At 44.0% G+C, this 14,590-nt stretch overlaps 1 long non-coding RNA gene across 1 annotated transcript; it reads left to right on the forward strand.

Annotated features, from left to right (window-relative positions):
* Positions 1-2,475: 2,475 nt before the first annotated feature.
* Positions 2,476-8,699, forward strand: LOC110138611 (uncharacterized). The gene is made up of 4 exons (XR_002314240.1): positions 2,476-2,730; positions 5,677-5,743; positions 6,666-6,795; positions 8,477-8,699. It is a non-coding gene; the product is annotated as an uncharacterized lncRNA (long non-coding RNA).
* The last annotated feature ends 5,891 nt before the right edge of the window (positions 8,700-14,590 follow it).

Genomic DNA, 14,590 nt, shown 5'->3' on the forward strand with positions numbered 1-14,590 from the left:
GAGAAAGGCCAAAATCTGGAACAACAACAACACCACGTGCTGGTGAGGATGTGGAGCAACAGGAACGCTCCTTCATTGCTGGTGGGAAAGCAGAACGGTACAGCTACTCTGGAAGACAGTTTGGTGGTGGTTTCTTTACCACACGATACAGAAGTTGCACTCCTTGGTATTCACCCAAAGGATCTGAAAGTTTATGTTCACACAAAAACCTGCACACTAATATTTATAGCATCTTTATTCATAATTGCCAAAATCAGAAAGTAAGCAAGATGTCCTTCAGTAGGTGACTGGGTAAATATACTGCAGTATATTCAGATAATGGAGTATGACTCAGTGCAAAAAAGAAACAATCTATCAAGTCATGAAAAGACATGAAAAAACCTTAAATGCTTAGTACAAAGTGAGAGAAGCCAGTCTGAAAATGCTACCAGCTGTATGATTCCAACTATATGACATTCTAGAAAAAGCAAAACTATGGTGACAGTAAAAACATTGGTGGTTACTAGCATTCAGTAGGGAGAGAGGGAGAGAAGGATGAATGGGTAGAACACAGAAGATTTTTAGGGCAGTAAGATTCTGTATGATGTTATGACAGTGCATGCATGTCATTATACACTTATCCAAAGCTGCAGAATACATGGCCCCAAGGTGAACCCTGATGTGACCTGTGAACCCTGTGTGACTATGACATACCAGTGCAGGTCCATCAGCTGTAACGAGTGTACAGTCTGATGGGGGATACTGATGCTGGGGAAAGCTGTGCATGCTGAGGGCAGGGTGTATATAGACAACCTCTGTATCTTCCTTTGAACTGAACTGTGAACCTATAACTGCTGCAAAAAATAAAGTTGAATTAAAAAAAAATTATGCTAAGTGAAAGAAGCCAGACCAAAAAAAGGCTTGATTATATCCTTCTGGTGGTGTTTAACTTATACCTCAATGCTTTGGAAGTTTAATCTAAAGGCTTATGTTTGGCAAGAATATTTCATCAGTCAAGCTATGTACTTCATACTACATCATGTAAGGAGGTAAGTAGATTGTTCCACTACTTGATTCTCAATTTGATTATTTGTTTAAGACGGTGAATGCCAGATCTCTCCTCCATGAGGAATATTTTTTCCTTTGCAATTAGCAAGTAACTTATGGACTATATGTTAGCAACAAGTGAACATCTCATCTGTATTCATGGACAATCTTTGCCAGAAATGATTATTTAATTTTTTTAAGTATTAATTTTAAAAATTCTATGATTCTTCCTCAGTGAATTAGCTGGCTTTCTTCCGAATTAGCTGAGACTGAAAAGGTTCTGAATGGAACAGCTTTCCCATGTTTATTTCTCTTGACACATCAAGCTCATCCTTCAGTAAGCCCCTTTTCTGAACCCCTTATCTTCTCCTTCCTAGCTTCCTAAACACAGAAACTAAGTGTTTTTAAGCCATGTTGCAAATATTACCTTTTATCATTCACTTACTCATTCAAAAATACTTAATTGTGTCCATGCCGTGTTTTAGGCACCGTCTAGGCATGGGGCGCTGGAGAAGGCAATGGCACCCCACTCCAGGACTCTTTTGCCTGGAAAATCCCATGGATGGAGGAACCTGGTAGGCTGCAGTTCATGGGGTCGCAAAGAGTCGGACATGACTGAGCGACTTCATTTTCACTTTTCACTTTCCTGCATTGGAGAAGGAAATGGCAACCCACTCCAGTGTTCTTGCCTGGAGAATCCCAGGGACGGGGGAGCCTGGTGGGCTGCCGTCTCTGGGGTCGCACAGAGTCGGGCCTGACTGAAGCGACTTAGCAGCAACAGCAGCAGGCATGGGGCGCATAGTAGTGAACAAAACAGTGAAGTCTCTGGCCTACATTGTGGTGTATGTATGAAGGAAACTATAAATAAACATAATAGAATGCCAGGTAGAAATGCTACTGTAAAGAAAAGGAAAGCAGTGGAGGAGGAAAGGGTAATGATGGGGTGTGTGTTATTTTAGATAGGAAGTCAGGGAAGGCGTAGCTGACAGCCATTGGTGCCGGGCCCACATTCCGTAGGCATTCTGGAATGATCCAGTTCAGCTCAATCTTACTGGAAGCGCATGTGACCCTGCCTGTGGCCTGAGGGCGTCTCTCTCCGTTTGCCTGACAAACAGTCCTTAGCCAATGGCCAGCAGGCACGGAAGGACAAACTGCACCGCCTGCCTGCCCCCGGGGTGGGACGTCTGTGACGTGCAGGCCCTGCCACCCCGCGGGCTCCTGCGGGCTGAGCCCCGGTCGTCAGCGGTACCCCGCTCATTAAAGTGCTCCGGATCGTCTCCTCTTCACTCCTCTCCTGCTCCTTCCTGGCATCACATTTTACTCTTCAAGCACACTAGTTGCAAACTCAAATCCCTAAGTTCTGGAGGAACCTTGCCTAAGTGAGTAGGTCCTAGAAGTGAGGTAATAAAGGCGGACTCTCAGAACAAGATTCTATAATTGTATCTCTTGTTGGTCAGATGACAACTAAGACCCTGTTACTGTCGCTGAGTGAGGCCAGGATGATGTCTGGCGTGCTGTAGCATCACTGCTAAGAGTCTCACCTGTGGGAAACTGGGCTCATGTGCTGGTGTAAGAAAATGTCCAGACCTATAGAGTAGCTGTTGAACCAGATGGGGAGCAACGGCAATTATTAGGATTTTGAAGTTGGTTTGTTGTCAACTGCTAGAGGAGGCATGGAAGAAGCAAGTAACAGACCCAGGCCAGGTAACCATCAGTTTAAAATTTGGATTGAAAGAAAGTCAAAAGTCTTCCATGTCATCTTTTAAAGGGGGTCTCATTTCCTGTGGACAGAAGGTAGACTGAGCTGAACAGTAAGATTTCAAATTTGATCTTAAATAGAGCAGAGCTAAAAAGGGAAAAAGGAGGTTGAGTTCACAGCCCAGATGGGCTCTTATGCTAAAGTCAGGAGACTGAAAGGGAAGGAGAGGAGCCCATTTGGGTAGATAGGGTTGAGGACTTGATTACCCAGGTTCCTCTGAATAACCTGAGCCAGAATTGTCTGGAGCCCGCCCTCTTGCCAGAGGAAACCAGTCTCCAGCTGCCTGGAGACTGTGCAAAGGCCTCACTAGGGCAGATGCCTTGCAAGATGATGCATGTCTGTAAGATCTTTCCTTGCCTCTCTCTATTGCTCCTTATTGTGAGCCAAGCAGAAAAATACTGCTGAGTGAAGAAAGAGATTATTCACCAAGAGCACTGCAGAACTTGGCAGTGTTATGAACCACCAGGAACTGGAAGAATTTGCCTAAAAACAGATAATAAAGGTGGTGGATCAAGGAGGACAGACTATAAGGCTGGACAGAAGAGAGTTTATTAATATGGGTGCATTATTTAGTGACTCAAAACTTAGTATCTTGGTAGGATGCCTAGAACTGTCCATATTAAACAGCAGGAATTGCTCTTCGAAACTTGAAAACAGTGTACTTGAATGGAGGTGCTTGCATTTCTTAGAAGAAAGACGAGGAAGGAGTAAACTCACTCAAACAGACTAGATTTAAGACTGCACTTATTACATAATACCAGAGAACCCACCTGCTAACAGTGTTCCCTGGGGTGGGGGTTTCAGAAGGCACTTCCTTCACTAAATGGGTTTCCCAGGTGGCGCTAGTGGTAAAGAATCCATGTGCCTACGCAGGCAACATTAAGAGACGTGGGTTCGACCCTGGGTCGGGAAGATCCCCTGGAGGAGGGCATGGCAACCCGCTCCAGTACTCTTGCCTGGAGAATCCCATGACAGAGGAGCCTGGTGGGCCACAGTTCATAGCGTCATAAAGAATTGGACATGACTGAAGCAATTTAGCACAACCTTCACTAAAATATGGAAAGTGCTAGTAAATTCTGAGAATCTCAGAATTACTGGTCCTGTAGACAAGGGGTCCCCTGCCTCCAGGATCTAATGCCTGATGACTTGAGGTGGAGTTGATATAATAATAATAGCATTAAAGCATACAATAAATGTAACGCACTTGAATCATCCTGAAACCACCCCCCCACCCATGGTTCATGGAAAAGTTGTCTTCCATGAAACCGGTTCCTGGTTCCTGGTGCCAAAAAGGTTGGGTACTGCTGCTGGATTAAGACTGTTGCCTCAGCATGAATGGGAAAGACAGGATTCTAGGGGTGAGGCTGGCAGCAACAGATAGTCAGAACAGGGAGATAATTATGGTCACATATATCAACCTGAACAAGTCCTAGGGGCCTGATATTGATGGGGGTAAAGTGAGTCCCTGAAAAACACATAAGCTATTTAGATTCTAAAAACACAAAAAATGGATTTCCCTGATGGTCCAGTGTTTAAGAATCTGCCTGTCAATACAGGGGCCATGGGTTCAAACCTTCGTCTGGGAAGATGACACAGTAATTAGTGCACAGGGCAGCTAAGCCAGTGCACCACACCAACTCAACCTGCTTGCTTTGGAGCCCGGGCTCCTCAACAAGAGAAGCCGGCACGATGAGAAGGCCACGTGCCACAACCAGAGAGCAGCCCCTGCTCATAGCAACCTGGACCCCACGCAGCCAAACAAAACACACACACAGAAAATGAACTTTTCAGTGTGTGTGTGTGAGAGAGACAGGTCAGTAAACTGGGAGGAATGCTGGAACATGTTACAACATGTTCTAGCATAGGCTGGAACATTAAAGGAATCCCACTAAATCTTGGCACATGAATGAATCTAGTAGGTAGGTAGAGTGGACTGAATTGTGCTCCCCCTACAATTCACATGTTGAAATCCCAGTCTTCAGGACTTCAGATTGTATTTGGAGACAAGGTCTTTGAAGAAGTGATTAAGTTAAACTGAGGTCATTAGCATAGGCCCTAATGCAACATGCCTGTTGTCCTTATAAGGAGAGTAAGAGATCCTAGCAATGAGCCCCCCCAGGGAGAACTCCAGGTAGGGAGACCCCAGGGAACAACCTGCCAACACCTTCATCTTGGACTTGTGGTCTCCAGGACTCTGAGGAATATGTTACTGTTGTTTAAGCCCCTTGGTCTGTGGTATTTTGTTACGGCAGCCCAAGCAGATTAAGAGATTATCCCCAAGTTATAAATGTGTAAACTGAGTTTCAGGGATTAAGATCTGTACAGAATTACGTAAACAGTAAAAGTGCAGACGTGCTCATTGAATTGAATCTAGGTGTCAGATTCTGACATTAAAGATGTTTCAATCCATACAAACAGCTTTTAAATCAAACCCTTATTTTTAACAAAGTACTATATGGGTTTCTGAAAATATCAAGATTCACCTGTCTTTCCCTTATCTAATGTGGCTTCCCCAGAGGTAACCACTTTTAACTCTTTAGATGCTTCTCCCCTAGAACATGTGACTAAATAACATACTGATACAGATGTCATGGTTTTTCAAACCAAGACACCACCTATGAATTCTTGTTACTAAAGATGTTTTAATAATCTGTACACACACACAATCACTATCCTATGACTTTCGTCTTTTTCCCACTATCTTTGGTATTGTTGTTCTTCTGCATTGTCTCAGTTTTCTCCAGGTTAATTTTCATTTTTGCTTTCATATAAGACCTCCCTCAAGTGTCTGGTGATTCTTGATTGGTCACTCACATTTAAGAATAAGCCTGTTTTTCACTTTATTCTGTACGTCAGAGAAACCAGTGACTTCAAATTTTGACATTTTCTAGGGTTTCACATCAGGGATTGGTTGGTTACTGCTGGACACTCTGCTGAAGGAACGTCTGCTGAAGGCACGTAAGTTTTAGCCTCCTTTTCTCTAAGTTAGTCATTCCTTGTCTATCTTTCTATCTTCTAGAATTTCCTGATAATGTCCTCTCTGCTGTCATCTCCTGGGCTCTTTGTATTTCTTCTGCCTTTTTATTCCTTTCCTGTTAATTTAGGGGTTTTTGAGAGGAAGTGGAGACAAACAGGTTTTTAAACAGAGGTCTGCATTTCTAATTTTGACTTCTCTTGGGTTTTTACTACTAGTAAGTAATGGTTAGCATCAGCTCAATGCAAAAGAATAAAAATATCCTTGTTTTTCCAGTTGTCTTTGTCAAAGCCTCTTTTACTTTGAAAACCCCGTGTTATGAGTGTCATGAATAAGAAAAGTAACACAAGCTTCTTACTTAAGTATCATTTGTATCTGAAGATCTTTGTCCTTAGAGGAAGCTGGGGAGGGTGTCCACAAAGGGCGGGTGTGGAGTTGGGTGGAGATTGGCCGAGTGTGGGGAGGAGGCACAGGAGGGAGGTGAGGCTCCCCACGGGGGTGTGGCAGATCTCAGCAAAGCAGTCACCCCCACTGTGGGGTGGCGTGTGCTGAGGTGGGTGAGAGAGTATCCATCTGTAGGGATGAACCAGCCCTGTGCAAACAGGGCATCCTCCCAGGGGAGGGGGCAGGGTCGGTGATGCGAGTTTGGTATACACCAAGGCATTGATCAAACAAGTACGTATTAGCAGTAATGAGAGCCAGGGTTCTCACCCTCAGAGTGTGAAGTTGTAAACATGGAGAGGGAGAACCCGGACGCACCTTCAGGATTGGAATTAGAAGTTATCAGTGTGAACTCATGGACTGCAATGTATGTATATCTATATGGCATCAATGTTGATATATAAATATAGGTACAAATGTGTACATGTGTGTGTGTATACATGTTCCCTACCTCTGTCCATCTAGAGAGCTGTGAACTCAAATGGCAACCAGAGGACCTATCCTGATTGTGGTTTTCTAAATACCATTTGCCACGTCAGGGAACCAGGATTTCTTGGTAGGGTGCCAGATTTACTATATGAAAATACAGCAAACTGTAAGTAAACAAGAAATTATTGCATGGGATATATCTTCACTATTTTTTATCTGAGATGCAAATTTACCTTATTCATCTATATTATATTTGGTAACCCTATTCCTTGAAGAAATGGCCACTTGCAACACTGGGGCAGGGAAAAAACAACAAGAGCAGGGAACATTTTGTTGTGCCAGAAAAAAAGAAAATACAGAAGGATGGGACGAAATGACAGATGAGCCAATTTGAAAGGGTTCCCGCTGGTGAAATGTGAGACAATATAAGCATCACAACAAATAATAAAAAAAATCTATTGAACAAAATAGGAAACCAGGAACCCACACTAATGTGAATAAAAGTACAGTGAAGGCTTGATAAGGAACAGAGTATTTATTTAGAGCTAATATATCTCCCTGGTGTTCCCTGATGGCTCAGTGGTGAAGAATCCATCTGCCAATGTGGGAGATGTGGGTTTGATCCCGGGGATGGGAAGATCCCCTGGAGAAGGAAATGGCACTTTCCTTCTCACTCCAGTATTCTTATTTGAGATATTCCATGGACAGAGGAGTCTGGTGGGCTACAGTCCATGGTGTCACAAAGAGTTGGATATGACTCAGCGACTAAACAGCAACAACTTATCTCTTCACAAAATTAATACTTGTTAATTCAAAACAGAAAAAAATTTATAGTAACTTTATTTTGGAGTTACTTCCTTGTGGAGAAGCTGGGCAGACACCATTTTGATCAAGTAGTTAAAGAGAGCATTGCTAGCAATGGGACAAATCAAAACTGAGAGTCATCTGAATACAGCATCACTTTGGTGGTATTGCTGCCAAGCACAACACACCTAAACTGAAGGAAGCCCCACAGAAGTTGTGGTGTTCAAAAGTATCAAGGTCATGAAAGTCAAACAAAGATTGAGGAAACATTTTTTACTAAAGGACACTAAAGACATGTGACAATTCTGAACTGTTTTTTTTTTTTTTTTTTGGTATAAAGGATATTATTGGGATGAAAAATGAAATTTAATGAGGGGGTGTTAGGATCGGGTAATATAAATGGTCTGTGTTTATTTCCTGATTTTAATGGTTATATTGTGATTATGTGGGAAAGTGACTGATAGCACCCCAGGAAGTATTTGGGGGTGAGGGGGCATCTGGTTGGCAACTTACTCCCAAATGGGAGCTCAAGATTTTAAAAAAAGTTCTTTATACTGTATTTGCAATTTTCTGTGAATTTCAGGTTGTTTTAAACTAAATAACAATAATGCTTATTTTGGATTTTAAAAGGGAAATGAATATTTAATCACTCACTTGGGTCTAAAAAAAGAGCTTAAAATGCAACCAATACAATGTGCTTTGCAATGATGATGTAAGAGATTAAAAGCCAACCATCTGGAAATCACAAATTCATTTATTAAAAATGCACCTGAAGTATATTGCTAGAATTTCTAAACTATAAGAAGCCAAAAAGAAAACTCTACATATTACTGATATTTACATGCCAAGCACTGGGGAAACTGCTATATAAAATAAAAACCAGGGTAGTTATTTCTGGGGTTTTGACATCGGCATTTCGTCTCTGGGATAGGTGGTCCTTTTAAGAAAAACCTCTTTAAGGGAGTTACAGACTGAATGCTCACATGATGAAATCCTATTCTGTCCCTCCACCCCCTCCTCTTTCCCTCTGGTGATGGTGCCAGGTCATGAGGATTGGATGATGCCATGAAGGTGGAGCCCTCATGAATGAAGTCAGTGCCCTTTACAGCTAGGAGAGAGGTGGCTGCCCTCTGCTTCCCATTATGTGAGGACACAAGATATCAGCAGTCTGCGACTGGAAGAAGGTCCTCCCCCGACCATGCTGGCACCCTGATCTCAAGCTTCAAGTCTCCAGAACTGTGGGGAATAAATTTCTGTTGCTTATAAGCCACCTAGTCTATGGTAATTTGTTATAGCAGTCAGAACTGACTAAGACAAAGTGGGTCAGACACTGCTAGGTTCCTACTCCTTGTCTATCCCTCCCACTTTCCTTCCTTACAGAACTCCAACCTCTCCTTGGACAACTTGCCCAGCTAAAATAGCACTCAGTCTTCTTTAGACCTATGTGTGGCCCCAAGGAACCACTCTATCAATGAGACCTAAATGGGGATGTGCTGGAAATGCTGGGAGAAGAATCGGCTTTTCCTCATGCAGACATGTAACATATAAGATGGTAAGTCATAATGTTTTGTTTGGTTATTAAAAGAAATGTCAATCCAGGAATAAAAGGCTGAAGAACCTAAGGATATCTTCATCCTTGAAATGGAAACCTGTTTATTGAAAAGGAAGCCTTGAACACCTATCTGGAGGGGACTGATGGTCTCATATGTGGTTCTCATATGTGGATTGACAAAAAAGTCAATCCCTAGGGTTTTTGTTTTCTTTTCCCTAAAAGTCCTTTTATAGTTTGAGTTGGACTCAGAACTCCTGTTTCAATAAAAAAATATAACAAAAGAGGGTTGCATTCTCAGGACTTGCTATTAAACTCTGCAACTTTTAACTTTATGTTTTGCTCTGTTCACTGTTTGATTTAGGTCAGATAGTGCTTCTCCAAGAGGCAGCTAAGGAATCTGGCATGTGACTCACCTCTTGAGAAACCTAAATGCAGGTCAGGAAGCAACAGTTAGAACTGGACATGGAACAACAGACTGGTTCCAAACTGGAAAAGGAGTACAGTCAAGGCTGTATATTGTCACCCTGCTTATTTCACTTCTATGCAGAGTACATCATGAGAAATGCTGGGCTGGATGAAGCACAAGCTGGAATCAAGGTTGCCTGGAGAAATATCAATAACCTCAGATATGCAGATGACACCACCCTTATGGCAGAAGGTGAAGAGGAACTAAGAAGCCTCTTGATGAAAGTGAAGGAGAGTGAAAAAGTTGGCTTAAAGCTCAACATTGGGAAAATTAAGATTATGGCATCTGGTCCATCACTTCATGGGAAAGAGATGGGGAAACAGTGGAAACAGTGTCAGACTTTATTTTTGGGGGCTCCAAAATCACTGCAGATGGTGACTGCAGCCATGAAATTAAAAGACGCTTACTCCTTGGAAGGAAAGTTATGACCAACCTAGATAGCATATTAAAAAGCAGAGACATTACTTTGCCGACACAGGTCTGTCTAGTCAAGGCTATGGTTTTTCCAGTGGTCGTGTATGGATGTGAGAGTTGGACTGTGAAGAAAGCTGAGCACCAAAAATTTGATGCTTTTGAACTGTGGTGTTGGAGAAGACTCTTGAGAGTCCCTTGGACTGCAAGGAGATCCAACCAGTCCATCCAAAAGGAGATCAGTCCTGGGTGTTCATTGGGAGGACTGGTGCTGAAGCTGAAACTCCAATACTTGGGCCACCTCATGGGAAGAGTTGACTCATGGGAAAGACCCTGATGCTGGGAGGGAATGGGGGCAGGAGAAGAAGGGGACAACAGAGGATGAGATGGCTGGATGGCATCACTGACTTGATGGACATGGGTTTGAGTAAACTCCAGGAGTTGGTGAAGGACAGGGAGGCCTGGCGTGCTGCAATTCATGCGGTTGCAAAGAATTGGACACGACTGAGCGACTGAACTGAACTGGCATGTGAGCCAATATCTGAACATCCTTTGCTTCTAAGCCTATAGACAGAGGAACTAATTATCCCATGGGAAACTAAGGATCAAGCCTGGACATGACAGACATTACTTCTGCCCATGTTCTGCTGGCCAGACTAATCACGTGGCTCCAGTGTAACTGCAAGGGAGGCTGGGAAAGTCCTCCTTTGTGACCAGGAAGAGGAAAAAGGCATGTGGGCCTCTGGCATCTACTTGGAAGGTTTTGTGAAGATAAATGAAGGGACAGCACATTCTAGGTTCTTGTCAATTATGTTCTTCCTTGCTTTATAATAAGCTAAGCACATACTACTGGGGACAGGTTGCAGTGGTGGTGGGTTCTGTTACAAAGGACTCCAGTGAAGGTGAAGAAAATCAGGTACAGACTCTGGCAGAGTTAAGCAGAGGTTGTGGTAACCTGGAAGACAGGTAGAGAATAAGAGAACCTAAGGACTGAGAGTTAGATGCTCTTGAAAGGGTGCCTATAAAGTCAGGACAAATTCAAGGAGAGGAGAAACAGGTAATGAGGACTTTGGCTGGGATCAAGGGCAGGGCCTTCCAGGGCAGGCACTGTAGGACAAAGGTGGAAGGAAACAGCATCTGAGAAAATGTACAGATTACTTTTGGAAGACAGGGAAGTGCTCAGTACCCCAGTGAGTGGCCCCCAACTACTAAAGCTGCATGGAGTCAAAGGCAAGTGAAAAAGCAACTGAAGAAAAGACCACCCTTTACTAAAATTATAGAATGCTCTTAGTGGACTTAAAATATAACATTAAAAAAATGATATAATGTAAAGCAATTACTGCCAAATAGTATTAGAGAGTCCAGTTTTTAGTTTCCCTAAAAATACTTATATTTAAACATTTAAATGTAACTGAAGAATGCAATATGTGAACTCTGATTGGACCAAGTTGGGGGCAGGACACAGCAATAAAAATACTGTTGGTATTTTATGCTTGAAATTTGCTAAAAAAGATCTTAAACTACTTTTAAGTACCCCAACAGACACCAGAGGGAACTACATGAGGTGATGACTGTGTTAACCTTATTGTGGTAATCACTTCACAATTTGTAGGCACATCAAATCATCATGCTGTGATACAATGCTATCTGTCAATTATATCTCACCAAAGCTGGAAAAAATGCTGTTGGGACAATTAGGAAAATTTAAATGGGAATTAAATTTAGATATAGATTTTTGTTAATTTTTTAGGTCTGATTAAAGGTTGGGCTTAGGTATATTCTTTTCTTAATTGATATCTGCTGAAATATTACCTAAGGATGAAGCAGTAGGATGCCTGCAATTTAGTCTCAGGTGGTTTAGAAAATGTACATAAGGCAAATATAGCAAAATGTTAATCATGACTGAATCTAGGTGGAAGGTGTATGAAAAGAAGTTATACTATTCTTTCAGTGCATTTAAAAAAACTGTCATAGTGAAAATCTGAAAAATGACAGTAAGATTGAAGGTTGCTAGCCTGTGATCACTTATTTGCTTATCAAGACAATAAAGCAGTCATCTATCTATCTGTCTATGCCTATGTGTTAAGTCACTTCAGTTGTGTCCGACTCTTTGTGACCCTATGGACCACAGCCCACCACCAGGCTCTTCTGTCTATGGGATTCCCCAAGCAAGAATACTGGAGTGGGTTGTCATGCCCTCTTCCAGGGGATCTTCTTGACCCAGGGATTGAACTCACGTCTCTTATGTTTCTTGCATTGGCAGGTGGATTCTATACCACCAGTGCCACCAGGGAAGCCTGTATATATATATATATACACACACACATACATTCGAGAAGGAAATGGCACCCCACTCCAGTATTCTTTCCTGGAAAATCCCATGGATGGAGGAACCTGGCGGGCCGCAGTCCATGGGGTCACAGAGTGTCGGACACAACTGAATGAAACACACACACAGACACAGACGGACATGACTGAGCGACTCACACACACACACAGAATCGGACACGACTGAGCGACTCACACACAAACATACAAGAGTCGACACGACTGAGCGACTCACACACAAACATACAAGAGTCAACACGACTGAGCGACACACACACAGACATACAAGAGTCAACACGACTGAGCGACACACACACACACATACAAGTCGACATGAGTGAGTGACACACACACACATACAAGAGTCGACATGAGTGAGTGACACACACACAGTCGGACACGACTGACTCACACACACACAGTCGGACACGACTGACTCACACACACACAGCCGGATACAACTGAGTGACTCAAACACACACACACACAGAGTCGGACACGACTGAGCGACTCTCACACACACACACACAGAGTCGGACACGACTGAGCGACTCACACACACACACACACACACACAGAGTCGGACACGACTGAGCGACTCACACACACACACACACACACACAGTCGGATACGACTGAGTGACTCATACACACACACACACACAGAGTCGGACACGACTGAGTGACTCTCACACACACACACACACACACACACACACAGTCGGATACGACTGAGTGACTCACACACACACACACACACACACAGTCGGATACGACTGAGTGACTCTCACACACACACACACAGAGTCGGACACGACTGAGCGACTCACACACACACACACACACAGAGTCGGATACGACTGAGTGACTCATACACACACACACACACACAGAGTCGGACACGACTGAGCGACTCACACACACACACACACACACACAGTCGGATACGACTGAGTGACTCATACACACACACACACACAGAGTCGGACACGACTGAGCGACTCTCACACACACACACACACACACAGTCGGATACGACTGAGTGACTCATACACACACACACACACACAGAGTCGGACACGACTGAGCGACTCTCACACACACACACACACACACACACACAGTCGGATACGACTGAGTGACTCATACACACACACACACACAGAGTCGGACACGACTGAGCGACTCTCACACACACACACACACACACAGTTGGATACGACTGAGTGACTCATACACACACACACACACAGTTGGATACGACTGAGTGACTCATACACACACACACACACAGAGTCGGACACGACTGAGCGACTCTCACACACACACACACACACAGTCGGATACGACTGAGTGACTCACACACACACACACACACAGAGTCGGACACGACTGAGCGACTCTCACACACACACACACACACACAGTTGGATACGACTGAGTGACTCATACACACACACACACACAGAGTCGGACACGACTGAGCGACTCTCACACACACACACACACACAGTCGGATACGACTGAGTGACTCATACACACACACACACACAGAGTCGGACACGACTGAGCGACTCACACACACACACACACACACACAGTTGGATACGACTGAGTGACTCATACACACACACACACACAGAGTCGGACACGACTGAGCGACTCTCACACACACACACACAGACACACACAGTCGGATACGACTGAGTGACTCATACACACACACAGAGTCAGACACGACTGAGCGACACACACACACACATACAAGAGTCAACATGAGTGAGTGACACACACAGTCAGACACGACTGACTCACACACACACACACACACACACAGTCGGATACGACTGAGTGACTCATACACACACACACACACACAGTCGGATACGACTGAGCGACTCACACACACACACACACACAGAGTTGGACACGACTGAGCGACTCTCACACACACACACACACACACACAGTTGGATACGACTGAGTGACTCATACACACACACACACACAGAGTCGGACACGACTGAGCGACTCTCACACACACACACACACACAGTCGGATACGACTGAGTGACTCATACACACACACACACAGAGTCGGATACGACTGAGTGACTCTCACACACACACACACACACACACAGTCGGATACGACTGAGTGACTCATACACACACACACACACACAGTCGGATACGACTGAGTGACTCATACACACACACACACACAGAGTCGGACACGACTGAGCGACTCTCACACACACACACAGAGTCGGACACGACTGAGCGACTCACACACACACACACACAGACACACACAGTCGGATACGACTGAGTGACTCATACACACACACAGAGTCAGACACGACTGAGCGACACACACACACACATACAAGAGTCAAC

The sequence above is a fragment of the Odocoileus virginianus genome, chromosome 12 (assembly GCF_023699985.2).
Source record: "Odocoileus virginianus isolate 20LAN1187 ecotype Illinois chromosome 12, Ovbor_1.2, whole genome shotgun sequence".
Lineage (NCBI taxonomy): Eukaryota > Metazoa > Chordata > Mammalia > Artiodactyla > Cervidae > Odocoileus > Odocoileus virginianus.